General features: G+C 42.5%; 1 protein-coding gene across 1 annotated transcript in view; it reads right to left on the bottom strand.

Moving 5' to 3' along the window:
* Positions 1-6,617: 6,617 nt before the first annotated feature.
* CTPS2 (CTP synthase 2) overlaps positions 6,618-11,881 on the bottom strand; it is an 89,884-nt gene continuing 84,620 nt past the window's right edge. The window contains exon 21 of the transcript XR_012040049.1: positions 6,618-7,237. The gene's annotated coding sequence lies outside the window, so the exon portion shown is untranslated. The remainder of the gene's footprint in view (positions 7,238-11,881) is intronic.

The following is an 11,881-nucleotide window of genomic DNA, read 5'->3' as shown; positions in this document are numbered from 1 at the left end:
ATTCTTAACATGTTTTTAACTCGAAGAAGCACTCAAATATGAATGTACTCAAACACATTCACACAAGCAAGCACGGAGATAAACACTGAAAAAAAAAAGTCAAAGATGTGTGTGAAATAATTCTGCAGCACACACTTCAGTAGTGCATTTGCTTTAGTAAAACTAGTAGAAAAAGCCTTTCTCCTTGCCATTCTTACTAACATCTCTATAGTCACCTGAAGCATTTAGCTTCACACTTATTTCCGGTGTAGTAAGAGAACTAGAGAATTTGACCTAGTTGCTAGAATTAAGAAAAACAAGACAGACAAAGGAAGAAGCTGACGGTTTTTAAGGCAGGATGTTGCCAGGGTTACAGGAATTTGCTCACACGATGCTCTCCACCACACTCAAACCATCCCAGGGCTGTTTTCTGGGCCCACACACTGAAATAAGTGCATACGCACAGGTCTTGAGAATGTCATTTATAGACAATGGGAAATACAAGATGCTGTGTTCAACATTGCTTTCATTTCATTTTGGTCCTTATTCCTTATCAAACCAAATATTCTATGTCAAAAAAAAGAATGAGGTGACCTTGGTTTGAGGAAGTTAATTGGATTGTCAAGATGTTTCAGTGCTATTCCCAGAATGGCATCATTTGAGTAGACTCTTAATATTTCATAATGGACTTCACAGTAGTGCTGAAGAGTTTCAGAAAAGCAAACCTACTTTTGAAGTCTGTATTGATGCATATTTCACCTTATCAGCATCTGACCAAAACCAAATATTTGTTACAAAACAGTACACTGTAAAAACCCCTCAGAGAAAGCCAAGTGTTAAGATTTGGAACATGTAAACCAGGAGCTTCCCTGTCTCCTGTCCCTGCCTGGGCTACACCATGGGTCCCTTTCCCCTGTGACATCCCTTATCGATTGGGCATCCTGGTCATTCTCGTGTCCTCAGTCCTGCCTGGCCCTGCCTCCGGCACGAACCTTAAACCCACATCGCAGCACTGTCTCTGCTGCTGCCAGCTGGACTCCTGGCCTGACTCACTGCCTTGCTTCATCTGGGACTGTTGGTGGACCCTGCCACTGCCACCAGCCTGGCCCTGGTCAGACCCTGTGGGACAGCACCCCGTCGGAGAGGGCAAACTAAACCTGAGTTCCAAAGGCAACAGGGCTGACAAACGGGTGCAAAAAAGAAAGCGCAAGCCCTGAGGGAGCTGTGATGAGGATGAGCCTTCCCGCTCTTTGGTTCTTCTAGGCTACTCTGACTTTCCAGGCTGAGGATCAGTCCAACCGGGCACAGCCTGGCTGAAGCCTGCCTACGCTTCTGCTACAGCTCTTCTTTTGGACTGTCCTCTGTGCAAGGATTATGGCAGCATATGCAGTAGTTAGCTTTGCATGCCAGTGGAGAGTTTTCTTCTGCCTGGGAAGGTCCTTGTCTTGCTGGATTACACCCACCATACCATAGCAGCTACAAACCGCACCCTCCAAGGTCCCCTGGGGATCCACGGGGCCCAGGAGAAGCCAGCAGTATGGGAAGCTGGATTTCATCTCAGAAATATCCAGGTAGCTCTCTGAATGCTGATTGCTACAGATTCTTACCACACCACAGGGTGTTAGAAACTAATCTCGGTTTCCATGAGTGCTCTGCAAAGCACTCCTTTCCTTCTCAGATCGTACCGCTCATTCTAGTTCTTGCTTTGTTTTTCATGGCTAGTCACTAATTATCCCATTGATTGATGCAGAAGGCTGTGAGGACAGGTCGCTTTTGACATCAAACAACTTTTTTTAAAAAATCTTCATTAAGGAAAGTTGGTGATGTGGTTTGTCTGAGGCCCATATGGATAGAGCCAAAAGACCTGTTAGACCCACAAGTAAAGTTCAGACCAGAATGATCTCATGGGCTATATTTTCATTAATAAAATGCACCCCAGCAAAGGGTTAACATTACTTGATCGTGTCTTACCTGGGTTTTTGTGAGAACACTTAGTGCACTTCCCAGCACATCTTAGGCTTTGAAGTACTCTGCTGTCCCACAGAATGGGGGCAGGAACAGGTTCAGCCTGCTAGCGGGCAGTCCGCCGTCATGAGCCTACTTTGGTGTTACGCAAACGTAATGCCAACAGTCCCAGCGTTGTTCGGGCACGTATGCATAAACAAAATGCAGAAGGTTCAGAACAGAGGCATTACGCCCTGCCTTGCATCACAGCACCCAGCCCAGCCCAGCCGCCTTTTGCGCAACCCAGCCCCAGAGCCTCTTAATTCCTGACTCCACAAGCAACTCCTAGTGCTCAGCAGCAGAGAAGAAGGGCAGAAGGCGAGCTGTGCTTTCCCCACCTGCCCCTACGGGCAGCTCTCCTGGCTCCCAGCCCTGCCCTAGAGAGGAGCAGCGTTCCTGTGGGGTGTAGAGGAGGGTCTCTGAATCCGTGGAGGAGGAGGAGATGAGGGAAAAGTTTATGCCAGGCTGAAGAGCTGGGGCAGGAGAAGAGAACTCATATGACCTTGAACAGCAATATTCGCTGTGGAGACACATCCCAGGCTCGTCACCTCTCCTTTGTTCCTGTTCCAGCCGAGCACTCGATGTACCAATTCTCTCCTAATCAGCATCACCCTTTGTGAGCAACACAGGAAGTTTCCCATTTTCTAGATACAGCAAAATAACGCCTTGATTGAATTTCCTCCCTGGAGAGAGGCAGAGGGAGAAAGACCTTCTTCCACCTCTGCCCCTACACTAAGAGCCTCTTAGTGCAGCATTATCTACAATACTCAAAAACAAATTTAGCTCGCTGCCTCCAGAACTGAATAAGAGGGCAATGAAGAAGAGCATAAAATCTCTGCTGTCGCTGCTTTAAAATACCCTTTGACTGACAGCTCTTAAACCCAGCATCAGAACAGAGGCATGTCCAGGCAGTGAATGACTTAAGATGCGGTGTGACAAGGTTACAAACCCTAGACTCCTCCATCTCATTTGTTCTAAAGTTTATCTCCATAGCCTTTGGCTCACTAAGTAACTGTAAAGACCCACTGCAGCTAGTTTGTCTTTTTAAAGTAAGAGCCTAGTACTGTGTGAGTCTCAGCACTAGTAGTACCATGGCTAAAGCACCCTAACTGGATAGGGGTAGTATATGCCTGCAAGACAAGAAATACATCTTTGCAAGCAGTTCCCATTGGGAGTCTTGGAAATCATGCAAGGTGGTTACTTAAACATTTGGCTTAGCTACCGCAAAGAGATAGCATTCAGATATAAAAAGACAATATCAGTTTGTGGGAACTTCATTCCATGGTTTAATGGTCCTTGGGGCAGCATAAGTGAAGCTATGCACAAAAAAAGAAAACAGGCAAGTAGGCAGTGGTCCTGGCAAAATGAATAGTCATTTATTCTAATTAACTGAATTAAATTACAGGAGTCAGACAAACTGGTTTTCTACAACCAGCAAACAACATCAATACCAAGGATTAGTCACAGCAAATTTAGTGGTGTTGCCTGTTATGAAGGTGGCTGGACATTTCCTATTAGAAGACCTGCTTTTGAGCTAATTATTCCCTGCAAAACTTCATCTGTCTGGACTGAAATTTTCCGTATGTGATATCTAATTTTGACTTAACCTTCTGGAAAATTTTAGCAAGAAGATTCCAACCATTTCCAAAATGAAAATAGTGAATAGGATACTGCTTGGCCTTGTTACTTTCCAGGACTTTTCTTTCCACCTTCTTACCCTTTGCTTTGGAGAAGGGATTTGAAATGCAGTAGAAAGTGGAAACTAACATCAGGAACCAGACTTGTGCCTGCCCATAGGGTCTAGCCAAGCTCAGCTAAGCTTCACAGCCTTCGGACACTCCACAGATGCTCTGGAGAGTTTGCTAGCTGCCATGCCCAGAGGTCCAGCCCTCGCTGAGTGCACTGCACCCAGCTCCCTCACTGACACAACCTGGAGGACCGCTCAATGTGCAGGAGCGGTGGGAAACTCCCCTGAACAGCTGCTCTCAACCATTCCGGACCTACCTGGGATAAGCAAAGAATTTGTACTTACTTGTGCCTTTGGTGGCACCCAAGCAACCTGAGGGAGGGACCAGTCCCACTTTGAATAAGGAAGGGATGTAAATCAAAATAACAAGAAAGGGAAAGACTGGCCAGGTACAGCAGATTCAGAGGACCTAGGCCTGGGACAGGAAGAAAAGGAGACTGTCACAAGAGGAGCAAGAGCACCACGTTGAGACAAGCACCCAGGCGATGGCCCAAGTCCATACTCTGTGGAGGCCCTGGCACATACCAGCATCCTCTCCAAGGTGGTCTCCATGGGGAGAAAGCTCCCTGCGTGCAAGCCAGACAGAAACTTCACTGCAGTCCAAGAGGTGCCAACTCTGTGATAAGGAAAGCCAGGACAAGGGGAGGAAGGAGGACTGGAAGGAAGCGGAGGATATGGCACATCACCAGGCAGGAGAGAGTACTGCTGTGAGTGACAGAAAAAAAGGTGAATCTTTCTTATAAAATCAAAGCTTTAATCAATAAATATTAAAAAGATAGTAAGGCAAAATTAACACATTAATTGTTATTAACCCTCTTGCTCTTCTAGCAGGTGCGCTGACTATTCCTGGCCCACAACCCAAGAGGTAGCCAAGCATTATCCAGTCACACAACGGAGCCATCAATAACTCTGTCGCCAGGATGCCCAAGGGAATTCTCTCCTAACCTGTTTAAGTCCCAATGAGCCTGGGATTAGCTGTTAGAGCAGACTTTGATGATCTGTTGTAATCATCTTTTCAGGCCACTGGGGAAGAAATAAAACTGAACATTTTATTATCTGACTTGCCATGGGTTTGGGCTTGGGTTTTTTTCATTTCTTATCTGAGAAATCCAACCTCCAAAAACTTTCTACTCACTCCCTTGGGTTGGGGCTTCGGAGGCTAATCTAACTGTGGTCAGATGTGCTCTGCAGAGATGACCATCCATCCATACGTTATCGCTTCCCTGCTGGAGGTGAACACTTCTCCACCTGAATCAGGAGAACCAATTGTCGGAGTTCTCCTTAATCGGTCCTGTGCCAGCTGCTAGGTTGATTTAATATTCACTAGAAGGCAGTTTAACCTACCCTGGCTTACTTTGCTCTGAGGTGGATGAAGAGACCTCATGTTTCCTCCAGCTGGGGGAGCAATCACCTCTGAAATCATCGCAGGTATTCCAGCAGGAATCATCTGCCTCCAACCTAAACTTGTTGTGCAAATGCTTAGCACAAAGTTTATGTCCCAGAGCATCTGTTTGCTGCCACAATTTAGCCCACATAATGCTGAAAAAAGAAAAGTGAGGACAACCCAGATGCTTCTGTATTTCAGCAGTTGACAAACATTTGGGTTGGAGATGTTGGCAGGGTGGCATACAAACACCTGTAGATGAGCAAAGGAATGTCCACTCTGTTCATATTAGGGTTTCCTATAGTGTCTATCTGCCATGGGAGAAGGCTGGCCTATTCCCTGTATCTCCTCTCCTGTGAATCTGAATTCTGAAAATGCATGAAGAAAAACAAAGGCAATTCAAACATGCATTAGGTCATGCTTTGTAAAAAATGACATAAATTCACATGGTTTTGACAAAAAAGGCCAGACACAGGGAAAGCATCTGAATGTGGCACACGGATGGGCAAATCTCTCTCTGAATTTCGTCTCAGAATAATTTGGCTTCAGTATTCTTAACAAGCAGGTGCCATTGTACAATACTGAATCAGACGTGCAGAGCTGTGACTGATGAGAAGATCAGCCAGCAGTCCAACCTGGCATTTCTGCTATTTTGCTTCATCAGACAGAGCCGCCGATGCGACTGCTACCTGTCTATAGCAGTCACGGAGACAGGCAGGGTGGCCGTGTAAGTATTACCTCATCTCCCTCCAGCTCCCCTATCCGCACTGGTGGGAAAGGAGCTACGAAACAACTGGAAACACTCCTAACTCTTAGGACTCCAGTTCTTTCTTCACAACATAGGTTGAAAACCTGAAATCTTGTTTCAATCTATGCTAGCTATCAGATATCCTGATTTTTTCAGAGCAACTTTTGAACTGACTCACGTTTTGTGGGAAAACCATGGTGCAAGGACCATTCCCCAGCCACCTTTAGAAAGCTGTTACTGTGGTTCCAGCCACAGCAAGGGACTAATCCCATTTCAGGCAAGTATAAAGAGAGGCAGAGAAGACCAGAAACCCACTTTCCTCTCTTCATCTCAAGTCACAGCATTTAATGGTGTCAGCAGTGCAGTGATCGAGTCTGGCTGGGAAGCCCCCACATAAGTTGTCCCATGGAGAAGGAGAAAACTCAGGAGGTAAAAGCCCGGGTAGGCGTCGCACCTGTGATCCTCTTCCCTTGGCAGGCACATCAGCTTTAGAGATTGTATGGGCCTCCCTAAGGAGACTACAGCAAGAAGTTTTAAGTATTAATAACTCTTCTTCCCCTGCACTAATTCATTAGAGAATTGCTGCCATTTTTTTATTTGGGACATTGTTATAATACTTTGATACAAGAAAATAATCACTGATAGGAGCTGGCAATTACCTATTGCAGAGATGACAAGAAGAAAAGAAAGAAACAATAAAATGCTGGCTATGGTGCAGCCCATTACCTTGATACCTCCCAGTGCTCAAATTCTCCTCAGCTTTCATTTCTTTTCATTTTAGTTGCTGCAACTTACATCTGTGTGGCCTTCTATGGTTCCTGCTCACTTGCATCCAAAAGGCATATATTAAACCTCAGAACTGTGTTGGGCTTTTTTCCCCACAAACAATTGCCAAAAAAGAGAAATACAACAAATTGCCAAATTTTTAAAGTCGGTGCATAACCTTACCCTGTGACCTCTCATACTTCCAGCCCCAAATTTCTATTCATGTAAGGATCAAACAGATAATATTCTTGTTTTCATACAATGTGTCTTCCTGGTTTCATTCCAACATGCATTTATTGTCATCCTTGTAGAAATAAAACATGCAGCTGTTCATAACAAGAACATGACGATTTAGCAGAAAAATAGCTCAGGGGGCTCAAATTTCTCTATTCCCTCCAGTCCTCGCCTCCTCCTTTCATCCTTGGGATGTGAATGCAGACAATTTGACCATTTGAAGGACATTACAACCATCTCTTTTCGAACCCCAGGTTGTTAAACTGCTTCCCAGTTGACGCCTTAAGAAGTCCTTCCTTGCAGCTGTCTTGCTGCTGACTCTCTCCATAGGACCGGCTTGCTGGCGAGGAGACAGCCCTGCGCGCTTCACCACCCCCTGGAAGCCAGCACACGAAACCAGCGTGAGTATTTGGATATTTAAGCAGCACACACTCTCTAAGCCTGAACCCTGCAAATAATGAGGCAGTTTAAATGCCAAAGCTCTCGTAGCCTCATACCGGTGGCACCATGAACTATTTCACTTCGGTAAGCTGCTTTAGCGCTTCTGTCTCTCTCACGGCCAAAGCCAGCCTTGATCTGAAGACCCAGCAACTGTTTTGGTCACACCTGTGCCCAGTATTTTCACAGTGTGCTAAACTCTTTGAAATATCTGGTTCCATTTATATCTGGATGTAAAGATCTGGCCTCTTAATGAGTGCATCATAGTGAGACTAGAGAAAGTCTAATGAAATCCATGCTGGGATATTTCATTATCTTGCAGGCAATAAAGCCATCAAAACAAAGCCATTCATTATCTTTCCTATTAGGGAAGAAAACAAGTTATCTACATCATTTAGATTATCTCATTGTCCTCCCTGGTCAAAAATGATAGTAGCATAATGAACACTGAAGAAATCAATGTATATTATTCACTTCTTTGTTTCCACAGCAAGAAAGCAGTGCCTTAGAGGTAAGAATAAGCTTGAGGGCTCAGCTGCATAAAAACTGTCTATTTTACAGCTCATTGCATTGTTAAGTAACATTACAGTGTAATTTGGGCTTTGGGATATAGTTTTACATAGGGTAGACATAGCACTTGCAGATTTTTTTTAATGTCCCATTCGCCCAAATACGTTATACATAACCAAATTAAATATTTGAATTTTTAAATGTGCACTAAATGGAAATGACTATGAGCATACATGACGGCAGGCAGCTTCTGGACTCCAATTCTGAAAACATAATTGTTTCTAAAGTGATATATTAAACACTTTGGAATTGCTTGTCTCTGTTGTATATCTTGTTAAAACAGATTATAAACTCTTTATGGTAAGAGCTCTGCCACATCAACATGCCATAAGGCTGTGATCCTCGTAAGAGATTTGGGATGCTAAAAAAACACAATGATAATAATAATTTTTGTCCTTTTTCATAAGAAAAAGAGACATCTGTGACTGCACCATTTTCCCCCCATCTCTTCCTCAGTCTGTCAGTGAGCTTCTCATAACTTTTGGGAAATTTTCAGTCAGGTGCAACAAAGAAACAGGGGTGTCAGAAATGTTAAGTTCCTCCAAACTTTGTGGAAAAAGGCTAGAAATAACTAGGTAAAAGGCAGTTATTACTGACAAAATGCACCAGGGAGCCGGGCAAGTGCGTTGGCTAAGTGCAGGCTGGGCTGACCTGCCCTGCTACCAAGCCGAGTCGTAGCAGGAGCTCTTCTGGCCTGGAGTCACAGGCTGATGCAACCAGAATGCCCAAACAGGGCACACCTTGCTCCAAAATACACATCTTCCACAGCTGTCTAGAACACTTGGGACTAATAAAAATAGTACCTCAGCTGTTGCAATGTTTATTAGACGTAATCTACTTAAGCAGCAGAAGCAAATATACCAGTGAGGTATCCTCCCAGGTTATATTTTCCTGCTCCTCCTTTGCTTTCCCTGGTACTTACTGCAAGAAGAACTATGTATAAGCAACTTTTATTCTTGCTTTATTCTTCCATATAAATATCTGATTAGATAACACTGCATTGTGCTAATAAGCCATACTAGCTTATAAGGACTTGTTTTTCAGGTCACCCTCTTAAAAGGCTTAGCCACGTCCAAGGGAGTACCTGTAGCCAACCATCAGATCCTAACATGTGAAATATGTCCGGTCTGAGACAGACAGTTCTCAGCTTTCTCAGCTTAAAATGGAGGGGACAGCGGGACCTTTACCACGGCAGAATCCCCACTGGTTGCATATGGAAGACACTGAGTATAGACACTGTATTTAAAGACAACTACACCAGAAGCAGACCAAGGCAACTGTGGAGTAGGTTTATCGAGTAGCTGGATTCAACAAGGCGAGGATTTTACATCTAGGAAATGCCCTTTCACAGTTTCCATGGCATTTTTATTTCAGTTAAGCCAGAATGAGATTCTAGCCTCCTTGGCTGTGGGAAGTAATCTGAAGCCAAAATATACAGCTTACAGGCAGCAGTTGAAATCAAAGGGAAATTCAGAAGAATTGTGTCATTATGATATTGCCCATCACTAGATGACTAAAGAAAACAGCATCTAAAAGAGGAGCAGCATATATTTTACTTTCAGACTGGAGTCTCCTACAAATAAATGGCAAAGAAAAAACTGTTGGTAGTAAAGACAGTGAGACTGTGTGAAAGCAAGAAAGTTCCAGGTTCCCCCTAAAAAGGAATTTCCCTACAAAGAATATGGCTAGCACACGTAATTTTTAAAAAGTTACTTGTAATAAGATTTTTTTTTCTTTAGTAGAAGAAATTAAAGCTAGGAAGAAAATAGTGAAATTTCATTTCATTGAGAGGAGGGGAAATTCTGGATTATGTTCTGGAATTGAATTCTTAATAAACAAACTCATTATTGAATAGCTATTCGTTCAGGCAAGTAAAATGGTTATCCTGTGGTAGCGCTTCAATTCTGTATTATTAAACAGATGGAATAAAGGTCATTCTCCAAAGTTGGACTTTTATTTTCAGACTCACCGTAATGCACAAATCTTTAATTGTAGGCCATCAGTAGATGATCCTTTGTGGTAATTTAGCTTTAAAGCAATTAAATTCTTAATGCCACTCTAACATAAATTTTCCCTACCATTTTCAGCTTAGCTGAAAGGAGAGGGCCAAATGTTGCCTTTGGGCACATTAATGTAAGTTACATAGACAGATTAATGAATTTCATTTGGTATTTGAAGTTATAAATTCTCATTTGAATCCAGAAGAGCTATAGCTGACTCTGAAGCTGTTATCTAAAATATATCTCAGCTTAGGTCATTATGTATGAAACCATAATCATTCTTAAATGAATTTTTCATCTCACCAAATACTTACATAGTACTTTTCATCCACAATGCTTTCCAAAGGACATCCATCTGGGTAAACTGAGGCATGCACTAACAAATTCATTCACCTAAGGTCGTGCTGTGAGGAATAAAATCCCATCTCTCAATCCTCACTTCTGGGCTCTAGCAAGAAGGCATCTTCTCCAGATCCTAAACCAGATATGATCATATATCTATCCTACAAACTACAATACAGGTCAGAGATACTAAAGCTACCTTTAAATAAGATCTTGCAGAAACTGCATATTGGGAATATTGGGAATGAATTACCAGTTCCACAGATAGTATGGACAAAAAGGTATCATTTCCTTCACTGTAGGTTGCAGTTTTACAAAGTAATAAAACTAAGAAGAGATGGGGTCCATCTGAGAAACACGGAACAAAGCATACTAGACGTGCAGTTGCTGATTCATCGAAGAGGACTTCAAACTCATTTTAGAGGGAATTATGGCTAAAAGCCCCTTGGTACGAGAAATTAGAAACAACATATAAATAAGTAACCCCTCAGACGGAGCTGGTCAAAAATCTGCAATGAGGTATGAGAAAACCCAGCAAGAATATTTTGCCAGAAGCAATTTTTATTGACAGAAGCAATGTTTATTTGTCCAACCACAAAGGCTTCTTCCTTTAAAATCCTCCTCATGAATCTCACTTATTCAGTGATGGTGAGAGCTGAGATACCTGAAGTGCATGACATGAGATAAAATAATTAAAAGATGGCATAATAGGCTATGCTACAATGCAATCTTTTGGGAAGTAAAGACCCTCTAAGTCAAATATTTGAAAACTCTATGGGGAAGAACATAAAGTCAAAGAATGCTTTCTCTAATATTGGGATATTTTTAATGATCATAAAAGGCAGCCTGGGAGACTACGTAGGGTGTCCTCCTTTGTTCTGCTGTGAGTCAAAAGGCAAAGAAGAGCACAGCAAGTCTCAGGATGAAGAAAAGCACCCATAGTGTTGGACTTCACATCACTCATGCAGTTCTTAAAATCCAACCTGAGCAACATCAAAAACGTCTGGTTTTATTACCAGGCAAAATTTCTTAGTTTCAGATGTGAAAAATGTCTTTGCCTTTCAGTATAAAGAATCACTTCACGTTGTTGTCCCCAACCCAAAACATCCATACTGTTGAAAATAATTATGGATAACATTTACTGGCAGACACTTAGCAATCCATGAATTAAGGATTCATCTTCAGTGATTATTTTGTGACAATTTTAAGTCAAATCATTTTCTGGCTGAAAAACCATAATTTTCAACTGCCAGAGGGATATAAAGTGCAAATATTTAGCTTATTAAGGGAGTGTCACAGAAAGATGAATGAGAAACTGATGATAGATCTGTTTATGTTTTTTATACTGAAATACCTAAAAACTTACTCAAAAATCTGTTTACTTCTTTGAAGAATAAAAACAAAGTAACAGAGCATCACAAACCACCCTAGAGTAGAGAGAAAGAAATACAGCGGAAAAATACTACTAAATTGTTACAGGATTGTTGTCACAGCAGTGATGAACCGAGGGTAAAGTGAGGCGTGATTTGTGGGGAGAAGTAGTATTTTTATTAGATCAAGTTATATTGTTGGGAAAAACAAACTAAATTTCAGGTACACAAGCTCTCCTTCAGATAACCCAAAAGCTTGTGAAAACTCTCCTAGATAAATCTAATAATTTCCTGATGACT

This window comes from Ciconia boyciana, chromosome 1 (genome assembly GCF_034638445.1).
Source record: "Ciconia boyciana chromosome 1, ASM3463844v1, whole genome shotgun sequence".
In the NCBI taxonomy this organism is placed as follows: domain Eukaryota; kingdom Metazoa; phylum Chordata; class Aves; order Ciconiiformes; family Ciconiidae; genus Ciconia; species Ciconia boyciana.
Note: the sequence above shows the minus strand (reverse complement) of the source record. Positions and strands in the feature narration are given on the sequence as shown.